Here is a 25,782-nt window from a genome sequence, read left to right as displayed (position 1 = left end):
GGGAAAAGAAGTTTAATCAAGGGAGGCTTCTAGGAGGAGAGGTGATTTTAGAAAATAATCATAAGAATAGTAGTAATAATCGTACTTAAGTGCTTATTATGTGCCAAGCACTGTTCTTTCATTCATTCATTCAATAGTATTTATTGAGCGTTTACTGTGTGCAGAGCACTGGACTAAGCGCTTGGAATGTACAATTAGGCAACAGGTAGAGACAATCCCTGCCCAATAACGGGTTCACCGTCTAAACAGGGGAGACAGACAGCAAAGCAAAACAGAACAAAACAAGACAACATCATCAAGATAAATAGGATCAAGGAGATAGATACCTCATTAACAAAATAAATAAGGTAATATATACAAATGAGCAAATACTACAATTATTATCATTATTATTATTATGTATACATAAGTGCTATGGGGCTGAGGGTGGGGTAAATGTCAAGAGTTTAAAGGGGACAGATCCAAGTGGAGAGATGATGCAGAAGGAAAAAGAGGTTTAATAAAGGAAGGCCTCTTGGAGGACAGGTGATTTTAGAAAATAACCGTCATAAGAATAGTAATAATAATGGTACCTGTTAAGCGCTTACTATGTGCCAAGCACTGTTCTAAGGCCTAACAAATACCACAGTTTTTATTATTATTTTTATTTCATTCACCTGCGCGCTTCATTGCTGCCACTTCCAGCTCAGGGCTGGCTGGTTCAGCTGGGCCCAGAGCCGCCACTCCTCCTCCCCGGCCACGGGATCGGCTCTGGCACCCTGGCAACTAGCGACCCTGGCAACCCTGGCATCCCCAAGAAACTAAAGCACGATTGGAAACTAGATTGTAAGCTCCTCAAGGGCTGGCGGGGCAGGGGGAGCGTCAGGTCTCTTTACCCCCGACAGCCTGTCCCCAGCGTGGAGAGCAACGCTCTGCGCAGAGGAGGCGTTCCGAAAGTACTGGGGATTGAAGCGGGATCGACCCATCTGCATCGAGGTTTCTTGTCAATCTGTTGTATTTAGAGCAGCAGCATAGCGTAGTGGATAGAGCACGGTCCTGGAAGTCAGAAACTCATGGGTTCTAAGCCCGGCTCTGCCACTTGTCTGTTGTGTGACATCGGGCAAGCCCTGGGCCTCGGTTCCCTCATAGGGAAAATGGGGATTGAGACTGTGAGCCCTATGTAGGATAGGGACTCTCTCCAACCCTATTTCCTTGTATCCACTCTAGCGTTTAGGACAGTGCCTGTCATGTAGTAAATACGAGAATTATTATTATTATTACTGTGTGAGGCCCTAGGAGTCGAGGAGACGGCACTGTAGCATAATATCCCATGGGATTTGATACAGGGAAGCCAGGTGGCAAGCTCCCTTGAGCTTTGCCTAGTTCGGCCTTGACCGGGAGGATGGAGGAAGGGGAGAGGGGTGCATTAATGACAAAAGCATGCAGGATTTGTTCCCTGGAACAATTACTGGCCTCTCAGAATGAGGTGATGCTTCTGGCAGTCAGCCTTGTGAGCCACCCACCTACGGTAATTTATTTATGCAAATGTTCAGCAGAGGCAGTTGGGGAGGGCATCCTCTGACCCGGGTCAGCAGTCCGCGAAGCCGAACTCGAGCCCGTCATGCCCGGGTTCAGGATTGATGAGCAGGCAGAGTTGGGCCTGGAACCCCAGAGAAGCAGCATGGCCTAGTGGATGGAGCAGGGGCCTGGGAGACAGAAGGATCCGGCTTCAAATCCCGGCTCCACCACTTTTCTGTTCTGGGCTCTTGGGTATGTCACTTCACTTCTCTGTGCCTCAGTTACCTCATCTGTAAAATGGAGATTAATATTCTGAGCTCCATGGATTGTGTCCAACCTAACTTGTATCTACCCTAGTGCTGCATACAGTGCCTGGTATAGTACACACTTAACAAATGCCATTTTAAAAAAAACCCACAGAAAACCCAACAACAAAAAAACCCCAGGTCTCCTGATTCCCAGCACTATGCCAACAGAATGGGTGGGTGGGGGCACAAGTTAAAGGATTTTTTAGCCTGTTCTTAGAAAGAAATTCAGGTATAATAAGCAGACCTCAGGTGAGTAGCAACTGTTTGTTTTTTTTAATGGTATTTAAGTGCTTACTATATGCCAGGCACTGTTCTAAGCCCTGAGGTAGATACAGGGTAAGCAGGTTGGATACAGTCCATGTCCCACATGAGACCCAGTCTTAATCCCCATTTTATAGATGAGGTAACTCAGGCTCAGAGAAGGGAATTGAATTACCCAAGGTTACCCAGCAGGCAAGTGGTAGGGCTGGGATTAGAACCTGGGTCTTTCTGACTCCCAGGCTCATGCTTTATCCACCAGGCCATGCTGTTTCTCAGGCTTGAGTAGAGTAGCCCAATAGACCTAAACTCTCAATCCAACGATGGCATATATCGAGCATTTAATGTATGCAGAGCAAGGTACTAAGTGCTTGGGAGAGCACAAGCCAACAGAGCTTAAATTATCTCCTCTATTTCTTGACGTAGGGGCAGCCAGCAATCCCCTACCCCAAAGCAGGCTACTTACTTCCCACGTCCTGCCTATCTCCATAAGATGGATTATAATAATTGTGGTATTTGTTAAGCGCATGAACTGTAGTAAAACCTTCAATACAGTTAGTACTTGTCGTCATGGGGTTTCTTTTTTTATGGTATCTGTTAAGCATTTGCTATGTGTCAGGCACCAGACTAAGCGCTGGGATAGATAGAAGATAATTAAGCTGGACACAGTCCATGTCGCAGGCTTACAGTTTTAATTTCCTTTATACAGAAGAGGTCTCTCAGGCCCAGAGAAGTGAAGTAACTTGCCCAGATCACACAGTAGACAAGTGGTGAGGTCAGCATTAGAACCCAGGTCCTGCTTATGGTCAGGCCTGTGCTTTCATTCCCTTATCCTCACTGATTCTCCAAGTTTGCAAGTAAAGGCAACTCAGATCATCCTTTTAACATATCTTAAAACGTGAAACAGAAAACTTTGGAAGAACTTCTTTCTTCTGATGTCATCTACCATCCAGATGGAGCAGCAGCATGGTGTTGCTTCACTTCTTTGGGACTCAGTTCCCTCGTCTGTAAAATGGAGATTGAGACTGTGAGCCCCAGTGGGACAGGGACTGTATCTAACCCGATTTGCTAGTATCCACCCCAGCGCTTAGAACAGTGTCGCACACACAGTAAGCGCTTAACAGATACCACTGCTGTTGTTATTATTGACTGGCCCAAGTGTATTGATTCCTGGGGTGGTGACTAGTTTCCCGTAACTAGTTTGCCTCACGCCATCATGGGCCTAGCCTAATTTCTTCAGTTTTTCCATTTTATTTTCATTCATTCAATTGTATTTACAGAGCGTTTACTGTGTGCAGAGCACTGTACTAAGCGCTTGGAAAGTACAATTCAGCAACATTCCTTAAGAGGCATAAAAATGGAGGGTTCTAGAGGCAGAATGCCCAAGCTGGGTTTCTCTGTACATGTGCCTGAACAATCCTGTTGAAAATTAGCATAATGCTTAGCACTTACCTAGCACCTCTTCAGTTTATATCTAGACTGGTAATGGGCCTCTCAAGTAAGTGCTCAATAAATACCATCGATGGACTGATTGATAGGAGAATCCAACCCCCAACCTTAGCGCGCCAGTGGAAAGAGCCCGGGCTTGGGAGCCAGAGGTCATGGGTTCAAATCCCAGCTCCGTGACCTGTCAGCAGTGTGACTGTGGGCAAGTCACTCACTTTACTTCTCTGTGCCTCAGTTCCCTCATCTGTAAAATGGGGATGAAGTCTGTGAGCCCCATGTGGGACAACCTGATTACCCTGTATCTACCCCAGCGCTTAAAACAGTGCTCTGCACACAGTAAGCGCTTAACAAATACCAACATTATTATTATTATTATTATTACCCACTCCACAGACATTCATTCATTCATTGTCAGTCATATTTATTGAGTGCTTTCTGTGTGCAAAGCCCTGTACTTTGGCGAGTAGAGAAGCAGGATGGCATGGGCATGCGAGTCAGAAGGTCATGGATTCTAATCCCGGCTCTGCCCCTTGTCTGCTGTGTGACCTTGGGCATGTCACTTCACTTCTCTGTGCCTCAATTCCCTCATCTGGAAAATGGGGATCGAGGGACAGGTGGGACAGGGTCCATGTCCCACTCGATTTGCCTGTGTCCACCCCAGCACTTAAGCACAGTGGCTGGCACATAGTAAGCGCTTAACAAATACCATTTTTATTATTATTATTAATACAGCCCCGGCCTTCAAGTTAGGGAAATCTATACTTCTATTTAATTATACAGATGCTATTGATGCCTCTCTACTTGTTTTGTTTTGATGTCTGTCTTACTCTTGTAAGCCCCTTGTCGGGCAGGGATCGTGTCTGTTGCCCAGTTGTACTTTCCAAGCGCTCGGCCCAGTGCACCGCACACAGTAAGCGCTCAATAAATGTGACTGACTGTCCAAATGAATAAAGCACTGGACCGAGCGCTTGGGCGGGTACACTATAAGCACATGATTTGGGAGAAAGGCCCCAGTTGTTCGGCTGAGCCGGAGAGCGCAGGGTGGGTGTCGGTGGGTGCGGAAGGTGGGCAGATGGGCACAGGCCACCCGTCTGCACCCCATCCCCCAATTCCCCCCCTTTCAGCTTGACCCGAGGTATAATAATAATAACGTTGGTATTTGTTAAGTGCTTACTATGTGCAGAGCTCCATTCTAAGCTCTGGGGTAGATACAAGGTAATCAGGTTGTCCCACATGAGGCTCACAGTTAAATCCCCATTTTACAGATGAGGTAACGGAGGCACAGAGAAGTGAAGTGACTTGCCCACAGTCACCCAGCTGACAAGGGGCAGAGGCGGGATTCGAACCCATGGCCTCTGACTCCCAAACCCGGGGTCATTCCACTGAACCAGGCTGCTTCTCACCAGGCCCCGGGTGATGCCAAAGGGGCAGCTCCAGGGTGGGCACGGGCTCGGGCTGGCTGCTAAAACCTGGCATTTTGGGGGCGGAGAGAGAAGGGAGGAGGGGGAAGGGAGTGTCCGGGCTTCTCCGGTGCTGCTTCCCAGCTCGGACCGCCGGGGCAGGGGCAGGGGGCAGTGCCCACCGGGGCAGGGGGCAGGGGCAGCATGGTTGCAGCTCTCTCCACCGCTCGCAGCCTGCCTTTCCGGCCGCCGTAACGGCCAGCTCCGGACACCTCCGGCCAGCTCCAGCTAGCCCAGGCAAGCTCCGGGGACTTCCAGGGAGCCCAGGCAACCTCTGGCGAGCTCCAGCGAGCCCAGGCAAGCTCCGGCGAGCTCCAGCTAGCTCCGGAGACCTCCAAGGAGCTCCGGCGAGCTCGGGGGACCTCCAGCTAGCCCAGGCCACCTCAGGGAAGCTCCAGCTAGCCCGGGCCAGCTCCAGCCAGCTCCGGAGACCTCTAGCTCGGCCAGGCCAGCTCGGGGAAGCTCCAGCTAGCCCGGACCAGCTCCAGCGAGCTCTGGCTAGCCCCAGAGACCCCCAAGGAGGCCAGGCCAGCTCCAGCGAGTTCCGGGGACCTCCAGCTAGCCCAGACCAGCTCCGGGGACCTCCAGCTAGCTCTGGCGAGCTCCATGGAGTTCCAGCTAGCCCAGGCGAGCTCCGGGGATCTCCAGCTAGCTCAGGTCAGCTCCAGCGAGCTCGGGGGACCTCCAGCCAGCTCTGGCGAGCTCCATTGAGCTCCAGCTAGCCCAGGCGAGCTCCGGGGACCTCCAGCTAGCCCAGGCGAGCTCCGGGGACCTCCAGCTAGCCCAAGCGAGCTCCGGGGACCTCCAGCTAGCTCAGGCATGCTCCGGGAAGCTCCAGCTAGCTCCGCCGAGCTCCAATGAGCTCCAGCTAGCTCAGGCGAGCTCCGGGGACCTCCAGCTAGCCCAGGCGTGCTCCGGGAAGCATCAGCTACCTCCGGCGAGCTCCATTGAGCTCCAGCGAGCCCCGGCGACCTCGAGCGAGCCCCCGGCGAGCAGGAAGTGTCAGGTGCGCGCTTGTCCCCGGGGCGGGGCGGGCGAGGAGCACCCCCGGACCACCACCCCCTCCGGACCCCTCCGGACCCCCGGACCCCGCCCCCAACCCCGCCGAGCCAGGTGGGAGGGGCGGAGCGGGGTCCCACGTGACCGGCCGCCCAAAAAAAAGAAGAAAAAGGCGGGAGGGGGAGGGGGCCCGGAGACCCCCACCTCGCCCGGAGAGACCCCCCCCCCCCGCTCCGGGCATGGTGAGGACCCCGGAGGGCCGGGATTGCAGGGGTCCCGGGGGCGGGGGGAGGGGGCTTCGCCAATCCCGAGGGGCCGGGGCTCCGGCATCTAAAAGATGGGCCGGGGGCTGCATTTTGGGCCGGAGGTCCGGTGTCTGGCATGTTTTCGGCGATGGCAGTGGTCCGGGGGTGGGGGTCTGCCCCGTGGTCCGGGGGTCCGGCATCTGGAAGATGGGCTGGGGGCTGCACTTTGGTCCGGGGGTCCGGCGTCTGGCATGCTTTCCGAGGATGGCAGTGGTGCGGGGGTCGGGGGCTGCTCCGTGGTCCGGGGGTCCGGTATCTAGAAGATGGGCTGGGGGATGCACTTTGGTCCGGGTCCAGCGTCTAGAAGATGGGCTGGGGGTTGCACTTTGGTCTGGGGGTCTGGCGTCTGGAAGGCTGTCCGAGGAGGGCAGTGGTGCGGGGGTCAGGGGCTGCCCCGTGGTCCGGGGGTCCAGCATCTAGAAGGTGGGCTGGGGACGGCAATGGTCCGGGAGTCGGGGACTGTACTTTGTTAGGTCCACCGGTTCAGCGTTTGAAAGGCTGTCCGAGGATGACAGTGGTCCACGGGGTGGGGACTGCATCTTGGCCGGGGGTCCGGCATCTGAAAGACGGCTGTGAATGGCAATTGTCCAGAGGTCCGGCATCTAGAAGGCGAGCTGTGGATGGCAGTGGTCCTAGTGGCCGGAATCTAGAAGGTGGACAGCAGTGGTCCAGGGGTCGGGGGCTCCACCTTGGTCCAGGAGTCTGGCATCTGTGAATGGCAGTGGTCAATGGGTTGGGGGCTGCCCCTTGGTCCAGGGGACCGGCATCTGAATGACGGACTGTGGACGCCAGGGGTCTGGGAGTCCAGCACCTGAAAGACAGGCTCTGGGCGGCAGTGATCTGCGGGTCGGGGTCTGCACCTCAGTCCAGGGATCCGGCGTCGGGAAGGCCGTCTGTGGAGTGTAGCGATCCAGGGGTCAGGGTCAGGCGCTGCACCTTTGCCAGGAATCCAGCATCTAGAAGGCGGTCAGTGGACGGTCCGCAGGTCGGGAGTTGCAGTCGGGGCTGCATCTTGGCCAGGAGTTCAGCAACTAGAAGGTGGTCAGTGGGCGGCAGTGGTCTGTGGGTTGGGGACCGGGGTCAGGGCCCGCCCCTTGGCCAGGAGACCAGCATCTTGAAGACTGTCTTTGGACGGCAGTGGTCCGGGGGTCAGGAGCCGCACTTTGGCCAGGGTTCTGGCATCTAGAAGGCGATCTGTGGACAGTAGTGGTCCACGGGTCAGGGGTCAGGGTCGGGGGCTCCACCTTGGCTGGGAGTCCAGCATCTCAAAGGCTATGTGTAAATAGTAATTATGAGTATTTACTATGTGCCGGACACTGTACTAAGTGCTGGGGTGGTCACAAGCAAATCGAGATGACACAGACCCGACCCACGTGGGGCTCACAGTCTCAATCCCCATTTTATAGATGAGGTAACCGAGGCACAGAGAAGGGAAGTGACTTGCCCAGGATCACACAGCAGACAAGTGGCAGAGCCGGGATTAGAACCCAATGGTAGTAGTCTGTGGGTTGGTGGCTGCACCCCAGCCTGGCACCTGGAAGATTGTCTGGACAGCGGTGGTCCACGGGTCGGGACTTGGGGGCCGGGGGCTTGGAATGGCTGGTGGCCAAACAGCCCCCCTAGGAGTTCAGGGGCAGGGGACTCCAGGCTCCCCCAGGATATCTGAATGCCACTGGTGGGCCCGCCGAGGGGGGAGCCGTTTAAGGTGGAAACGGACGAGCCTTCTTGGCTCCAGGAAGGAGGGGGGTTGGTTTCTTTCTTCTTCCTCTCCTGGGAAGGTTTCCCGGCTCAAGTGGCCTCAGCCATTTTTAAACTTTAAAAAATAGGAGGGGAGGGGGCTGCAAAGCCCCCACATTACCAAGCAAGTTCTATGTCAGTGGGGCAGGCAAACTGCCTGAAAATAAAAGTCTGAAAGCAATAAATAAAAATAAAATAAATAAATAAGCAAAAGCCTGAAAATAAATGACTTCAGAACACCCCGCACACTTTCCTCCCTCCTAGCCTAGGTTGTCAGGGAATCCCTGCCCTTAAGGAGCTGGGACTGTAAGCTGCTTCTGGACAGGGAATGTATCTATCAGCAGTATTGTTGTATTGGATTTTCCCAATTGCTTAGTACAGCGTTCTGCACCTAGTAAGCACTCAATAAAGATCACTGATGATGATAATGATGGGATGGGAGTATGAACGCCACTGTCCCCTTCCCCCGGAGCCCCGGCTACCATGGTCCAGGCACAGCCGGGCCTTGGCAACTAGTCAGCTGAGGCAGAGTTCTAATCCCATTTGTTGGGGTGATTAACTCATGTCCGATTCTGCTCAGGAATCTGTGTCCGTTCTCTTCCCAACTGTCAACAGTGGACATTCAAAGTGGGGGCCAATTCGGTGGAGGGCTTGTGTGTTGGAGCAGGATGAAGAATTCCTCCATGTCACTCATTTCCATTTCCCTTCGGCTTAGAGCCAGAGGCCCCGCTGGGTTGGGAGATTCATACAAATAGTGGTATTTATTGAGTACATACCGTGTGCCGAACACTGTACTAAGCGCATGGGAGAATGCAGTGTAATAGGGAGAGGACAGTGAAGACCACGTTGGGGAGAGAGCATCCCCACTGCCCCCATCCCGAGGACAGGGAGAAGCAGTATAGCCTAATTGTTAGAGCAGGGTTCTGGGAATCAGAAGTACCTGGGGTCAAATTCCAGCTGTGTCATTTGTCTGCTTTGGGACCTTGGGCAAGTTCATTCATTCATTCAGGTCATATTTATTGAGCCCTTATTGTGTGCAAAGGACTGGGCTACATGCTTGGGTGAGTACAACATAACAATAAACAGACACATTCCCTGCCCACATCGAGCTTACAGTCTGGGCAGGGAGACGGACATTAATATAAATCCATAAATAATTACAAATATGTACAAAAGTGCTCTGGGGTACATAAGTGCTATGGTGCATATCAATACATATGTCACTTATCTTCCCAGGGCCTCAGTTAGCTCATCTGGAAAATGGGGATTAAGACTTTGAGTCCCATATGGGTAAATATGATTGAATGAATGAATGCCATGCACCGTGTCCAACTTGATTATCGTCTATCTATCCCAGTGCTTAGTACGGTGCCTGACATATAGTAAGCACTTAACAAATACCACTCCCCCCCAAAAAAATTTGGTCCTGTTCTCATTGGAGTTTCCCCTTTTGCCCTGACCAAATAGACTGGCATTTGCCACTTTGTAACATGCATGTTTTGACTCCCCCAGAGGCAGCCACCACCCCAAAGTATTCCTTAATTTGATCATTCTTCTTAACTTGGTTCATCTTTACATGTTTACATTCAGTTCCAACCCCTTCCCCCACCCACTCCACAGAGCCTTCGTTTTGTGTTCAACTTCTGGCGGTGGAGACGTCATTTTGCTAAGCTCACGTCTTTTCAATTTCTTTTTTGGGGGGAACATCAAATAGACCTGGGTGTTTCCCCTTGGGTTGGCCCGTTATGGGTATTTCCCCGGCCCATCTGACCTAGGCTACCAGCTGCGGAGTTTCTAGCCCTCTTCCTCCGGTTCCAGTGGGGGGTGGACGATTTGTGGGCAGGAGTCCCTGGGAGGATGGTATTTGTGCTTTTCTCTGAAAAAGCGCCCCACCAATCAAGATGTTTGTGTTCCTGGCAACTGCTTCGGGTGTAATTTAATTTATTCCGGTTGGGAGTCCCTTATCTGTCTTCCTCCGGTTTGCCTCTCTCTCTCCCGGCCCTCCCCACAAAGATGCCAACTACTTCAGAATGTGGAGCAACCCACCTCCCACACCCCCAAAATCTGGCTGCGGACAGGCACACAATCCCCAGCTGACACTCTCCCAGGAATCAAAACGACAGCCGGCTCTCCGCCCTCACCCGCGCGGCTTAACTGAGTCACCCTTCTTCCTTGTGCCAAATGAAGCCATGGTAATATCACCGCCGGGCGAATAGAGAAAATCCCTTGTGTGTGCCGAGCGGTCGCATTATTCTGAGTTGGGTTTGTTCAGGCAGAGCTTCTCCGGAAAGACTCGCACACCGCCGATACCCAAGCTTCAACTGGAGGTTTCTAGACAGGCTGTTTACTCTGGGGTGGTGCTCTCGACTAAATCTGTCCTTTTTTTTTTGTCGTCGCCGTTGCGATAAAGAAGACTTTAATTCCGGGTGACGGGGATCATATGGAATGAAGTTGGAAAGGTGGTTTGCAGAAGGCAGCCTGCTGAAATGAAAGAGCTGAGGGATCAGGACTAGGAAAACACAAAATGAGGAATGTACTGCTGAGGACAGAGCATGAGCCTGGGAGTCAGAAGGACCTGGGTTCTAATCCCAGCCCCGTCACTTGCCCTCTGTGTGATCATGGGCAAGTCACTTCACCTCTCTGGGCCTCAGTTTTCTTAATACCTGTTCTCTCTCCTACTTGGATTGTGAACCCTGTATAGGACAGGAGGTGTATCCCGCCTGATTAACTTGTATCTGCCCCCACACTTAGACCCGAACGTGACACGTAATAAGTGCCTAACAAATACCATAAAAAATACTTGAGAGGGAACTGAATCCAGTGCTGGGTGTGTGAGACCCTCTTTTCTTCTTCTCCCACTCCCTTCTGCATCACTCTGACAATATCTCCCCATCCCAGCTCCTCAGCACTTATGTCCAAATCTATCATTTATTTATTCATATTAATCTCTCTCCCCCCCTAAAGTGTAAGCTCACTGTGGGCTGGGACTGTGTCCGTTTATTGTTCTTTTGTACTCTCCCAAGTGCTTAGGATAGCGCTCTGCACACAGTAAGTCCTCAACAAGTAAGACTGGCTGACCAACTAACTGACTGAGAGCAAGCCACTGAGAGAGACAAGCTTCTGTTGGCTGTAAACAGCACAAGTGATCTGTCCCAGTTTAAAAAAATTTTTTTTTTTTTTGCCAGATAGGAAGCTACTGTTCCAGCGAAATCCTTTCTGTATAGAGGAAGGGGGATGGAAATGAGAGGAATTATCAGACATCAAATATGCCCTCTTTTGGAGATTCTTCAGTGAGAGGCAAAGGGAATTAAGCTTCCTTTTTAAGATGAGCTTCTCTTGGCAAGGATATCCCGTCTTGTGTTTACTCCTTTCAAATTCCGGATCCTTTGTCACTTGTTTATCAGTTGACATCTACCTCGTTTAAATCAGACCCCTTCCTACAACTCCGGCTCTGTACATTTAGGCCCAAATTCAGGAAATGTTACCATTATCACCAATCCCCTAAACAGATTGGGTAACCGGAGATAGAACTGTGACCTTCAGAATAAATGAACAAATGCATCTGTTGACAAACACGCCTCTTCAGTAGCCCGGTAGTGAAGAAATAAAGGAAGGAGCTGGAGGGAAGGAATCCAGACGCCCCAAAGAAGACTCAAGATCGGCTTTCTTGCTCTCCCCTGCCATCATTTTCCCTTTCCTAATCTAGCATTTTGTCAGGAGAAGCCCTTTCAACTATTCCGTGGTTCAAGCCCAAACAGCAGCATAAGTAGTGGACGGCAAAGGAATTCCTCACGGACTAGATGTCTGTAAGCTCCTGGAGGGTAGGGATTCTGTCTACCTGTATTGTCCTCTCCCAGGCACTTTCATTCGTTCATTCATTCGTGTTATGTGTGCGGAGCACTGAACTAAGCACTTGGCAGAGTACGATACAACAATAACAGACACATTCCCTGCCCACAGTAGGCTTACACTGGGAGAGTACAATACAATAATAAACACATTCCATTTCCAAAACGAGCTTACAGTCTAGAGGGCAGTGCTCTGCCCACAGCAAGCCCTCAGTAAACACCCTCGATCCATCCTGTCTTTTGGGAAAGGACATTATAAAACCTCTCTCACTTCATAAAAAAAAAAATGGTTTTGCTGCATGGTATAACACCTTGGTCCCTCTCTCCCCTGCCAAATTAACCCATAGGATATAGTCTTTGGCTACAGTGGGTTAATTAGAATCAAACTAAATATGGCGTAGTGGGAAGAGCACGGGCCTGGGGGTCAGAGTCCCTGGGTTCTAATTTCCAGCTCTGCCACCTGTCTGCTCTGTGACTTTGGGCAAGTCACTTTAGTTCTCTGGCCCTCAGTTCCTCATCTGGAAAAAGGGGATTAAAACTGCAAGCCCCATATGAGACAGGGACTGGGTCCATCCTGATTATCTTATATCTACCCCAGTGGTTAATACAGTGCCTGGCAGTAAGCAGTTAACAAAATACCATCTTGAAACAAAAACCCAACATACAAAACTGTGACTTGGGCAGGGTTACCTTAACACCAGCCATTTGCCAAGTACAGACACCTGTGTGAAACCAGATTCCTGTAAAACTTAAAATTCAGGAACGTAGCCTGGCATCCTCATTCAGAAATGGCCTGCAGGAAGACAATAACACAACAGAATTAACAGATACGCTCCCTGCCCATAACAAACTTACAGTCTAGAAGGAGAGGCAGGCATTTGAATAAATAAGGAATTTCTAATATAGAATTTAAAGATATGTACATAAGCGATTTGGGGGTGGGGCAGAGATGTCCAAAAGTCACAGGTCAATCTTCCTAGGGACCCAGGAGGGAGAGCGAGTTGGGGAAAAGAGGGGGGTTTAATTGGGGAAGGCCTCTTGGAGGAGATGTCACCTTAGTAATGCTTCGAAGGTGGAGAGAGTGGTGATCTGGTGTATATGGAGCAGGAGGGTCAGGAGGCTGGGTGGGGAGTGGAAATCTCTCGGCCTGTCCCGGGCTGCCAACTGGGAGGTTCATGTGGAATCCTCCAGACCGTCCAGGCAGTGTTCACCTTTCAGCAGCCACAAACACAGAAGCAGCATGGCTTAGTGGAAAGAGCCCAGTATTGGGAATCGGAGTTCATGGGTTCTAATCCCGCTCCGCCACTTGTCAGCTGTGTGACTTGGAGCAAATCACTTGACTTCTCTGTGCTGCAGATACCTCATCTGTAAAATGGGGATTAAGACTGAGCCCCATGTGGGACAACCTGATTACCTTGTATCTATCCCAGTGCTTAGAACAGTGCATGGCACATAGTAAGTGCTTAAGTATCATCATCATCATGTCCATTTGGGGGTGACTGTAGTTCTGTCCCACGCCCGACCAGTGCACTTGTCCTGCATCTTCAATCCAGGGTATTTATTAAGCGCTTACTGTGGGCAGAGCACTGAACCAAGCATTCGGGAGAATTCAGTACAATAGAGTGGGTAGACACGGTCCCCGTCTTCAAGGAGAGGACGGTCTAAAGGGGGAGACGGACGTTAAAATAAATTACAAATGGGGGAAGTGGTAGAGTCTGAGGATGTGGACATAAGTCTGGGGGCCCAGGGTGAGGATCAAAGCGCCAAGAGTTCCCAGCCAAGTGCGTAGTGGGTGCCGAGGGGAGGGGGAGGAGGGGAAATGAGAGTCTCAGCAGATTATTTTTCCACATTTAGTCAACCTCTGAGTTGCTGGGCTTATTGCAGTCAGGGAATGTGTCTATTGCATCATACTCTCCCGAGCGCTTAGTACGGTGCTCAATAAATATCGTGGAATGAATGAGCGAATGAAAGTGCCCATTCTTGGCTTCCCCGGGGCTGAGCCCAGCCTTTACCTGGTCCTCTTGCAGGTTGTCCATTCCTGCAGACTGTATCAGTCCTCCGCCCCCTCTTTCTCTCAAGCATCTGTTTGAGTCTGTTTTTCATTCATTTCCGGCTGTGCTTTGTCGGGCTGTTATTTCCCACCCCACCCACCCGGGATGCAAACAGAAGCGACGCGGCTTAGCGGATAGAGGCGGGCCGGGGAGTCCGAAGGACCTGGGTTCTGCTGAGTGACCTTGGGCAAGTCACTTCACTGGGCCTCAGTTCCCTCATCCGTAAAATAGGGATGAAGACAGCCCCTGTGGGAAAGGGACTGTGTCCAACCTAATTAAGTCGTCTGTCCCAGCCCTTAGAACAGTGCCTGGTGCATAGTAAACGCTTAACAGATATCATTAAAAACCAAAAACTACAGCACTTTGGAATCAATCCAAGTTGCACTGGGTGATTTCATTCATTCATTCAGTCGTATTTATTGAGCGCTTACTGCATCGTACTAAGTGCTTAGGAGACTGCAGTATAACAGTAGACACATTCCCTGCCCACAACAAGCTTACAGTCTAGTGGGAGAGACTGACATTAATATGAATAAATTACAGATATGGACATGAGCGCTATGGGACTGGGATGGGGGAAAAACAGAGGGAGTAAGTCAGGGCGATGCAGAAATGAGTGGGAGAAGAGGAAAGGAGGGCTTAGTTGGGGAAGGCCCCTTGGAGGAGGAGGGCCTTCAATAAGGCTTTGAAGGTGGGGAGAGTCATTTTCTGTTGGCTATGAGGAGGGACAGAGTTCCAGACCAGATGCAGGGCATGGGCCAGGGGTCGGCGGCGAGACAGACAAGATAGAGGTACAGTGAGAAGGTTGGTGTTAGAGGAGCGAAGTGTGCGGACTGGGTTGTCGTAGGAGAGTAGCGAAGTGAGGTAGGAGGGGGTAATGGGATTGAGTGTTTTAAAGCCAGTGGTGAGGAGTTTCTGTTTGATGCAGAGATGCATGGGATTTGGATTTGGATCTGGATCCCATCCGCTGACTCGGGCTTCAGTGGCAGCATCGCCCGTCCGAGCATGGAAGGATCGGTTCGCCGAGGGGCTCCATCGTTCAGGGACTTGGGCCGGAGAGCCCGAGAGGTGGAATGTGCTGGCATCTCCGGGTTCGCACCTTGTGGTGGAAGGGGCTGTGCAGTTGCCCATCGGAGCTTCAGAGGGTGGCATCACAGGAGAGTAAGAGACGTTACGTCAGGCTGGCCCTGGGACACTTTGGAGTAGAGCCTGTGTAGGCTCGGGGGGATGGCGTAGTGGATAGAGCATGGGCCTGGGAGTCACGAAGTCATGAGTTCTAATCCCGGCTCTGCCACTTGTCTGTTGGGTGACCTTGAGCAAGTCACTGCACTGCTCTGCGCCTCAGTTACCTTATCTGTAAAATGGGGATTGAGACTGTGCACCCACTCTGTCCAACCCTATTTGCCTGTATCCACCCCAGCGCTTAGTACAGTGCCTGGCACATAGTATAGTAAGTGCTATAAGTGCTTAAATATATATATACATATATATAGTAAAATTATATATATAGTAAGTGCTTAAAAATACCATCGTTATTATTAATGTCTCTCTCTGTCTCCCTCTCTAGACTGAGCCCCTTGTGCGGCAGGAACATACATGCCTACCGAATCTGTTTTTTGTTTTTTTGGTTGGATTTTTTTTTCATGGTATTTGTTAAGCACTTATTACGCGCCAGGCAGTTAACTAAGCACTGGGGCAGATATGAGTGAATTAGGTTGGACACAGTTCCTGTTCTGCCCGGGGCTTACAGGCTAAGTAGGAGGGACAACAGGAGAACTGAGGAATAGAAAAGTTAGGTGACTTGCCCAAAGTCACAGGGCAAGTATTTGGCAGAGCTGGGTTTAGAAACCAGGTCCTCTGACCCCCAGGCCAGTGCACTTTCCACTGGGCCACACTGCTTCATTCATTCATGCATACATTCAGTTGTATTTATTGAGCACTTATTGTGTGCAAAGCACTGTACTCAGCACTTGGGAGAGGACAAGAGAACAATAAACAGACACATTCCCTGCTGACAAAGATTTTACAGTCTAGAGAGGGAGACAGACATTAATATAAATAGATAAATAAATTGTATCATACTCTCCCAAGTGCTTAGTACAGTGTTCCGCACATGGTAAGCGCTCAGTAAATAGCATTGATTGCTTAATTGTGGGGGATAGCAAGGCCTTCTTACTTTTTCTGAAGACACATACACTTGCCTGTCCTCAGTTGCTGCCTCTCTTTCAAGTCTTATCTCAATCTCAGCCTTTGGCCGCAATAGGTACTTATCATTATTATTATGGTATTTGCTAAGCACTTCCTATGTGTCAAGCACCATTCTAAGCGCTGAGGTAGATACAAATTAATCAGGTCAGGCACAATCCTGTCACACGTGGGGCTCACTGTCTAAGTAGCAGGGAGTATGGGTACTGAATCCTCATTTTACAGATGGGGAAACTGAGGCCCAGGGAAGTTAAGTGAGTTGCCCAAGGTCCCCCAGCAGTCAAGTGGCGGAGCCGGGATTAGGACCCAGGTCCTTGGACTCTAAGGCCCGGGCTTTCTCTGTTTTCCTGCCCTCTCCAGCTGTCAGCCATTCTCCATCAATCAATCAATCATATTTATTTGGCACTTACTATGTACAGAGCACTGTACTAAGTGCCTGGGAGAGTCCGATACTGCAGAGTTGGTAGATGTGATCCCTGCCCACGAGGAGCTGACAGTCTACAGGGAAGGCAGATATTAAAATAGATTGCAGACAGGGAAAATAGAAGCTCTCCTCGCCCTTAGTTGTTTTTAATCAACCTCCGGCTCTGCTTCTTCTAATCCATGGATTCCTTGCAGGCACTGAAATGTCCTGGTGCTCTGATGAACTCTGAGCTTGTTTACACCTCCCCTGTAATGAGGAGTTTGGAGGAGCCTATGGCTCTGGGGTGATTCCTTCCTCCTGTCAGGATTGGGCACGAATTATTATTAATTATTATCATTATTATTGTCATCATCATTCTTGTATTTGTTAAGCACTTAGTATATATCAAGCTCCTGGGAAGCAGTCTAAACTAATGGATAATAATAATAATGGTATTTGTTTAAGCACTTACTATGTGCCAAGCACTGTTCTAGCACTGGGGTAGATACAAGGTAATCAGGTTGTCCCACTGGATAGAGCACTGACCTGGGAATCAGAGGCTCTTGGTTCTACTCCCAGCTCAGCCACTCGTCTGCAGGGGACCATGGGCAAGTCACTTCACTTCCCTTGGCCTCAGTCCCCTCTCCTGTAAAATAGGGATTAAGACCATGAGCCAACCTGATGATCGTATATGTACCCCGGCGGTTAGTACGGTGCCTGGCACATAGGGAGGGCTTAACAAATATCATTTTTAAAAAAAACAAAAAACTGTAGTGAGACTGTAGACTGCAAACTTCTTGTGGGCAGGGATCATGTCTTCCAACTCCCGTTGTATTGGATTCTCCCAAGCACTTAGTTATGGTGTTTGTTAAGCGTTAGTTCAGTGCTCTGCACACAGTGAGTCTTCAGTAAACTCCACTGATTGATCTGCTTCTGCTTAATGGAGTGGAGACTGGGAGACAAGCAGGAGCTTTTTCCCTAAGGCTAGAGCTGGTTTTGCTTCCGAGCTCACAAAGGAGGAAACTCATTCCCTAGTCATTGAGGCCTAATTAAGTATCTGTAGTGGAAGCCAATGATGATTTGAACTGTTGCACTTAAGTGTCTGTGTAAAAAACCTCTGGATGCCGAGGGGCTGGGGACATGTGGCCCCTTGAGACCCTCTGTGAAAATTTGTCACCCAAGGCTCCCGGTGGTGGAAGGAAGATACCTTTTCACCTTTTTCTCTTTTTTGAGAGATGAAAAATAGATTTTTCTGGATTGTTTTTTGCCCCCCTTTCCCCTAAAGCAATGCATCCGGGGGGGGACAATCCCTAAGAATCACCTTCCACCCTTCAAAAGTGCTTAGTACAGCACCGTGCACACTGTAGGCACTCAATAAATACGATTGAATGAGTGAACGAAAAGTCCAAGAAAAAGACTTCCCCTCTGTAGCCTTCTCTTTACTTCCAAATTTGTTTTTGTGGTTTGTTTTTTGGTACGGTATTTAAGCGAGTGCAGCTTGTCAAGCACTGTTCTAAGCACCGGGGTAGATATAGGACACAGGCCCTATCCCACACCAGAGTCCACGCCATCACCAAGCAAACACGCTGTGATCCTAGAGGTTTTTCCTGTCGGGTCTGTTTGGCCTTCATCCCTGCAACATGACATTAATAGGGAACTAGACTGTGGGAGTGGTCCAAACACACAAACACACACCCACACATACACTTCCTGTTCAGATGACTCTTTGCCATTCAGCTGGTTGCCTTTAGAGAATCTTATCAGACTCCCCCATCCTCCCCCAAATCCCAGGCTCGCTCGCTTCAGTAACTGGAACCCCGTCCTCGCCTATGATTCCGTCAGCCGATTGATTTATCACTCGATAGGAAACCCTAGTGCCGTTTTCCAGGCCAGCGGGTTATCAGGAAGCGAGCAGCGTAGCCCCGCTGAGGAAATGCTGGGAGGCAGAGCCAAGCTTCGCAAACCCGCTCTAGGGTTCTCCTTGCTGGATCCAACCGGGCTCCCTTCCTTTCTTCCCTCCCCTTCTTGGAATCGTGGGTGCACCTGTTAGTGTTGTTGACGTTGATGGGAATCTCTGCCTGTCGCAGCTGTTTACGTTGATGGAGATCTGTCTGAAGCGGCTAGAAGTCAAGTAAGCTCCATTTAAGGCAGGGAGCGTGTCTACCCTGTCCTAGTGGATAGAGCACGGGCCTGGGTTATGATCCTGGCTCCGCCACTTGTCTGTTGGGTGACCTTAATAATAATAATAATAATAATAATAATGGTATTTGTTAAGTGTTTACTATGTGCCAAGCACTGTTCTAAGCACTGAAGTAGATACAAATTATTCAGGTTGGACACAGTCCTTGTCCCACATGGGGCTCACAGTCTTCATCCCCACTTTCCAGATGAAGGACTGAGGCATAGAGAAGTTAGTGGCGGCAACCATGGCAGTTCAGTCATCTTGAGTGTTCAGTCATTAGGTCGTATTTATTGAGCGCTTACTGTGTGCAAAGCACTGTACTCTGGGCTTGGGAGAGGACAGTCTAACCCCAAACAGATTCATTCCCTGTCCACAACGAGCTTGCAGCCTAGAGTATGGACACGAGTCAGACTAGCCCATTGGTCTTACGATGGGGTGACCAGCTTTGGATTCTCTGGCAACCCGGTCCACCAGATTGACTAAATGCAATCGACCATTCAACAGTACTGTTTGCCCAGCACTGTACTAAGCACCCAGGAGAGAACTGTCCCGTAGAATTGGTAAATTCTGGTCCGAGTCCAGGCTGTACCCCACTTTGCACTTGGAATTGATTTACTAGTGTGGTCTATTATCAAAGCAGTGGATGTGATGATTTTGGAGGTGAGCAAGACATAATTTTCACTAGGCAGTTTATGTCTGGAGTCTGTTTGCAAGGCTGAATTTCTGGACCTCCAGCTGTTTTCATTTTTCTACTTATGCCATCCCGGTGTTCACATTCTACTACCTTTATGACCGACGGGATTGTCCTCCAGTCTCATTCCCTGCCCACAACGAACTTACAGCCTAAAGGGAGAGACAGACATTATTATAAAGAAATTACAGATATGTACATAAGGGCTGTGGGGCTGGGAGGGGGGATGAAAAAAGGGAGCAAGTCAGGGCAACAGAGAAGGTAGTGGGAGAAGAGGAAAGGAGGGCTTAGTTAGGAAAGGCCTCTTGAAAGAGATGTACCTTCAGTGAGGCTTTCAAGCTGGGGCCTCGAGTCATCGTCCGTCAGATATGAAGAGGGAGAGCTTTCCAGGCCAGAGGCAGAATGTGGATGAGAGGTTGGCAGCGAGATAGATGAGATGGAGGTACAGTGAGAAGGTTAGCATTAGAAGAGTGAAGTGTGCAGGCTGGGCCGAAGTAGGACAGTAACCAGGTGAGGTAGGAGGAGGCAAGGTGATTAAGTGCTTAAAGCCAATGGTGAGGAGTTTCTGTTTGATGCGGAGGTGGATGGGCAACCCCTGGAGGTCCTTGAGGAGTGGGGAAACGCGGCCGGAATGATTCTGTAGAAAAATGATCTGTGCAGCAGAGTGAAGTAAGGACTGGAGTGGGGAGAGACGGGAGGCAGGGAGGTCAGCAAGGAGGCTGATGTAGTAATTAAGGCGGTACAGGTAAAACGATCGGATTAATGTGGTAGCAGTTTGGATGGCGAGGAAAGGGTGGATTTTAGCCACTTACCCTCTCTCGGCCCCGGTTTCCTCCTCTGTAAAATGGGGATGATAATATCTGCCTCTTCCTCCCTCTCGGATTGTGGGATGGCTACTGTATCTGATTTGGACCAGCTTGGACCGCCCCCCATGACCGAGCTTAGGCATACGGTAAGGGTTGCAAAACTCTCATCGTGAAAAATACCCTCTGATATGTTTCCAGTGTTGAGTTTCATTTTACACACTCGCAGGTGAAAGCAGATTCTCCTTTTGTGTTTTACCGTGGTGCATTTTTAACGGTTTAGGGTTTTCCCTCCTTTCGCCTCTCCTTTCTTCGTACTCAAGCGTCAGTGAAACTCCCTCCCCTCCCCACCCAGAGTGACTTTTCTTTTTCTTCATTTGCTCCCGGGCCTGGTTTTCGAATGGCTCCGAGCTCGCCTGCAGTCTCCCCTCCCCCTCCGCTCAGGAAGCCGTTAGCCGAGCCTCCCCAGCAGAGAGCAGATTTTTCTCGCTCTGCTGCCACCCTGGTGAAATCAAACTGGAGGTCGGAAGCTTCTGAGTTCAAAAAAACCCCTCCAGAGGTCTGATGCCGGGTGTGCGAAAACCTCAGCTCCTCCGGACGGGCCGACAGACCAGAAAGCCTCCTTGGCAAAGACCCGCCAGCCCAGTGCCATTTGTGGTGTCCGTAATCCCAGCTCAGCTTCTCGTTACCCAGGTAGGTTTGGGATCATCGCTTAGTCAGAGAGGGCTCTTTCATCTTCTTCCCTTCTAGGGTCGGTCTCGTGTGAGCACCCGAGATATTGCGTAGAATTCACTTGGCTGTGTACTTAATTGCCTACAACCGATCTAATGACGTACCAGGAAGAAGCAGGCCACCTATGGCGAAGCTGAAATCAGCGTGGAAGCCGTGTGGTCTGTAGAGCCCCGGGCCTGGTTGTCAGAGGACCTGAGTTCTAATCCCGGCTTTTCCCCTAGTCGGCTGTGTGACCTTGGTCAAGTCACTTCACTTCTCTGTCAAATGGAGATCCAATCCCTGTTCTCCCTCCTACTTAGATTGCGAGCTCTGTGTGGGATAAGGGCTGGGTCTGACCTCATCGTTAAGTGCTTAAAGAATATCGTTATTGTTATTATTATTATTATTAGTGGAAAGTGCTAGGGCCCGGGAGCCAGAGGACCTGGGTTCTAATACCGGCTCCGCCGCTCGTCTGCTGTGTGACCTTGGGCAAGTCACTCCACTTCTCTGGGCCTCAGTTACCTCATCTATAAATTGGGAATTAAGACTGCGAGCCCCATGTGGTACATGGACTATGTCGAACTTGATTAGCTCTGTCTATCCCAGGGCTTAGTACAGTGCTTGGCACATAGTAAGAGCTTAACAAATAGCACTGAAAAAAAAGATCTGGAGGCAGGCAGAGATATGAAACTTTCCCAGTTTCTTACACTCCTTGAGTTGAAGTAGTTATAGAGCCATACCTGCCTGTTCTTCAAGCAATCGATCGGTAGTATTCATTGAGTACTAAGCACTTGAGAACACTACAAAAGAGTTGTTTATCACAATCCCCTCCCTCAAGGAGCTTACAGTCTAGTGTGGGAGGTGGACATTAAAATTAATTCCCGCTTGGGGAAGCGGCAAAGTATGAAGATATTGGCATAGATGTTGGAGGGCTGGGGTTGAGATGAATATCAAAGTACTTGAAGGAAAAGGACCCAAGTGTATGGGTGATGCCAAAAGGGTGGGGAAATGAAAGGTTAATCTGGGAAGGCTTCTTGGAGGAGTTGTGATTTTAGTAGGGCTCTGAAGAGGAGAGAGTTGGTGGTCTGCCAGATATGAAGAGGAAGGGAATCCTTCTCCAAGACCAGATCTTTGCTCATTCCCAAATGTGTAAGTGGTCAACTCTGTGCATAGGTCAGCGAGTTGTTTGTGCCCCCAAACTACTAAAGGAGAAAGGGATTTCATCTCCTGACTGCTGAAATGTGCCAGTTTACACCATTGTGTCCTATATGAAGATCAAGCCTTCATGAAATCAGGCAGTGTTTTCTAAGTACCACAGAAAAGTGGGCACATTTTCCCCAAAGTAACGCTACTCTGAGAAGCAGCATGGCCTAGTGGATAGAGCATGGCGCTGGAAGTCAGAAGGGCCTGAGTTCTAATTCCAGCTCCACCATTCATCTGCTGTATAACCTTGGGCAAGTCACTTCACTTCTCTGTGCCTCAGTTCCCTCATCTGTAAAATGAGGATTACGACCGTGAGCCCCTTGCGGGAGATGGACTTTGTCCAACCTGATTAACTTCTGTCTACCCCAGCGCTTAGTGCAGTGTCTGGCATAGAATGAGCACTTAACAAATATGATAAGAAAGAAAAAAAAAAGAAATGAGAGACTTGGCTTCCATGCAACCAGTCAGAATGCAGTGGGGAGGACTGAATATTTAGAGGACAAGTTTCACAGCTTTTCTTCAGCTCTGCCACATGCCCTGCTTTCTTGGTATTTTGTTGTGCAGGGAAACAGTGAAATGAGGACTGGATGGGGTGAGGAGGAGAATCCAAAATGGCATGACTAGGGGAAAAGGTGGAAAAGAAGAGGGGAAAAATATGAAGAGAGGAGATCAAGGATTTTATTAGAAATTTGAAATGAATGAAAATAAATAAAAGCACCCAAATAAAGTTTAGTAATGCTTGGGGAAGGAGCATGGGTCAAGGAGTCAGAGAATCTGGGTTCTTAATTGCGTCGTCTCTGCCAGTTGCCTGGTGTGTGACTTTGGGTAAGTCATTTAACGTCTCTGTGCCACGCTTTCCTTATCTGTAAAATGGGGATGAAATCTCTGTTCTCAATCAGTTTATTTATTGAGCACTTACTGGGTGCAGAGTACTGTACTAAGTGTTGGGAGAGTACAGTGTAACAGTATAAGAAAGTTCCCTGCCCACAATGAGCTTACAGTGTAGAAGACACCCTCCCCTTTAGACCCTGATCTCCCTTTGGGACAGAGCCTGGGCCCGATCTTTACCTTGTAAAGTACCTTAGCACTTAGTACAGTGCTTGACACCTAGGAAGCACTTAAATACCCTATTTAAATGAACAAAAGCAAAGGTCCAGGATCTGAGAATTCACATTTTCGTTCTTTCTTAGTCGGAGTTTTAAGAACAACCAAGATGTGGAATCCAGGAGTTTTGATGTGGTTATTTCAGCTCCAAAAGGAAACTGTCTCATTAATATAGGCTGATGAGATGAGTACCATGAGTACCATGGGCTAGCAGGTGGACTCTGAATCCCCACAAGCCACCAGAAATTGTTGGTGTCCGGGTGGAACTTCCAACCCTTGGGGTAGGTACGATAAAATAGTAATACTAATAATGATTATGGTATTTGTTAACACTTACTATGTGGCAGGCACTGTACAAGGCATTGGAGTGGATACAAGCAAATCGGGTTGGACACAGACCCTCTCCCACATGGGGCTCACAGTCTCAATCCCCATTTTACAGATGAGGTAACTGAGGCACAGAAAAGTAAAGTGACTTGTCCAAAGTCACACAGCAGGCCTGGGGTGATTGGAAGTAGAGCTCAGTTCTCCCGACTCCCAGCCCCGTGCCCTTTCACCTGGGCCCTGCTGCTTTCCCATCCTATGAACGTTGACCTATGACCTACGTACATATCTGTAATTTACTTCTTTATATTCATATAAATGTCCGTCTCCCCCTCTAGACTGTGAGCTCGTTGTGGGCAGGTAATGTGCCTGTTTATTGTTGTCTTGTCCTCTCCCAAGCGCTTAGTGCTGCGCTTTGCACACAGTAAGTGCTCAATAAGTACAATTGAATGGATGAAGGTGACCAGGCCAGGGGGATCTGTAACAGAAGCAGTGGATCTCACGAACAAACCCTTCACAAGCTTTCTGGCTACTAGGACTGCTTCAAAGACATCACAGGAAGTGTGGCATCCCGTGCTTACACAAGTAACTCCAGGTTGTCTCTTTTTTTTGTTTATGGTATCCGTTAAGCGCCTACTCTGTGTCAGGCACTCTCCTAAGCACTGGGGTAGCTACAAGCCTTTCATGTCAGACACCGTCCTTGTCCCACATGGGGCTCACAGTCTTCCGCCCCATTTTGCAGCCAAGGGAACTGAGGCACGGAGAAGCACAGCCACTCTCTCAAAGCCACAGAGCAGACAAGCGGCGGAGCCACCATTTGAACCCAGGTCCTTCTGATTCCCAGGCCCGGGCTCTAACCATTAGGCCACACTGCTTCTCAGCTCCGTTGCGGTGTTGGGATGGGCAGCGTGACCCCGTGGTCCATTAGACCTGGCCCCACCTGCCCACTTCTTCAAGATTCTCTTCCCGTTGGGGAGGGTCTCAGGGGGAGGAGGGGAGGGGTCGGCACCCAGCAGGCTGGAATTAATGCCACAGAAAGGCTCCTTAAATCTGACTGAAATCCCAGTAAAAGTCTACTCTTTTAAGGGGAGGGCAGAGCCTGCCTGCTCAGGGCAATCACATGGCAATTGGACTTTGTTGGATTGTTTATATGGATTTGGTGGTGGGCTGCAGGGTCCCCCTCCCGCCCACACACCTCCTTAGATCTGATGAACCACGGGAGCACCTTCATTTTGAATGCCCACATCAGTGGTGGCACAATTTCAAATAACCTAACAATAATAGAAAGCAGTGGCCTTGTGCCCAGTTGACCCCTTGGGGCCTGGGAGTCAGAGGACCTGGGTTCTAATCCTGACTCAGCTAACCTTTGGGGTAGATTCTGGATACTCAAGTGGACACAGACCCTGCCCCACATGTGCCTTAGTTTAACAAAGGAGAGGGAGAATTGGTATTGAATCCTCACTTTACAGATGAGGAAACTGAGATACAGAGAGATGAAGTGACTTGCCCGGGTCCCCCTGGCAGACGTGGCTTAGTGGATAAAGCATGCACCTGGGAGTCAGAAGGACCTGGGTTCTAATCCATTCTTTGCCACATATCTGCTGTGTGTGACCTTGGGCAAGTCACTTCTGGGCCTCAGTTACCTCAACTGTAGTATGGGAATGAAGACTGTGAGCCCGTCAAACGGCAGGGACTGTCTCTATCTGTTGCCGACTTGTTCATCCCAAGTGCTTAGTACAGTGCTCTGCACATAGTAAGCGCTCAATAAATACTATTGAATGAGCCCTATGTGGGACAGGGACTGTGTCCAATCTGATTAGCTTGTACCTACCCCAGCGCTTAGAATAGTGCCTGATACATAGTAAGCACTTAACAAATACTATTAAAAAAAAGAGGGAGGACTGGGCAGGTGTACGAATCGACAGACCCCTCGGAAGATGGGGTCCAATTGGGATTGGGGGAGCTCATATTATTATTAGAATAGACCTGTTTGATTTCAAGGCGGGCACTTGAGGGAAGCCCCGTGTTTATCTTGACAAAGGCAAACAGGGTGATAGCATCGGAGAGATCATTTATCTCTCATCTTGTTTGCATAGTTGGGTTAGAATCGCTGGTCGTGGACACGCGGAACAGGTCTGATGGAGGAGGAATGGAAATAATGCATCCGGCTCATTTCATAATTCATTCTGATCTGCTCCTGGGCCAAGAAAAAGCACAGTTTCTCTGGTGTGGCTGTCCGTGGGTGTC

At 49.9% G+C, this 25,782-nt stretch overlaps 1 protein-coding gene and 1 long non-coding RNA gene across 4 annotated transcripts in view; one reads left to right on the top strand and one right to left on the bottom strand.

Annotated features, from left to right (window-relative positions):
• Window positions 1–25,782, top strand: part of CABIN1 (calcineurin binding protein 1) — a 174,223-nt gene that overhangs the window by 94,746 nt on the left and 53,695 nt on the right. The gene's annotated exons all lie outside the window — the stretch shown is intronic.
• LOC103166000 lies at window positions 2,739–5,997 on the bottom strand. The gene is made up of 2 exons (XR_484725.3): window positions 5,902–5,997; window positions 2,739–3,068 (listed from the first exon to the last, which is right to left on the bottom strand). It is a non-coding gene; the product is annotated as an uncharacterized LOC103166000 (long non-coding RNA).

This window comes from Ornithorhynchus anatinus, chromosome 21 (genome assembly GCF_004115215.2).
Source record: "Ornithorhynchus anatinus isolate Pmale09 chromosome 21, mOrnAna1.pri.v4, whole genome shotgun sequence".
In the NCBI taxonomy this organism is placed as follows: domain Eukaryota; kingdom Metazoa; phylum Chordata; class Mammalia; order Monotremata; family Ornithorhynchidae; genus Ornithorhynchus; species Ornithorhynchus anatinus.
Note: the sequence above shows the minus strand (reverse complement) of the source record. Positions and strands in the feature narration are given on the sequence as shown.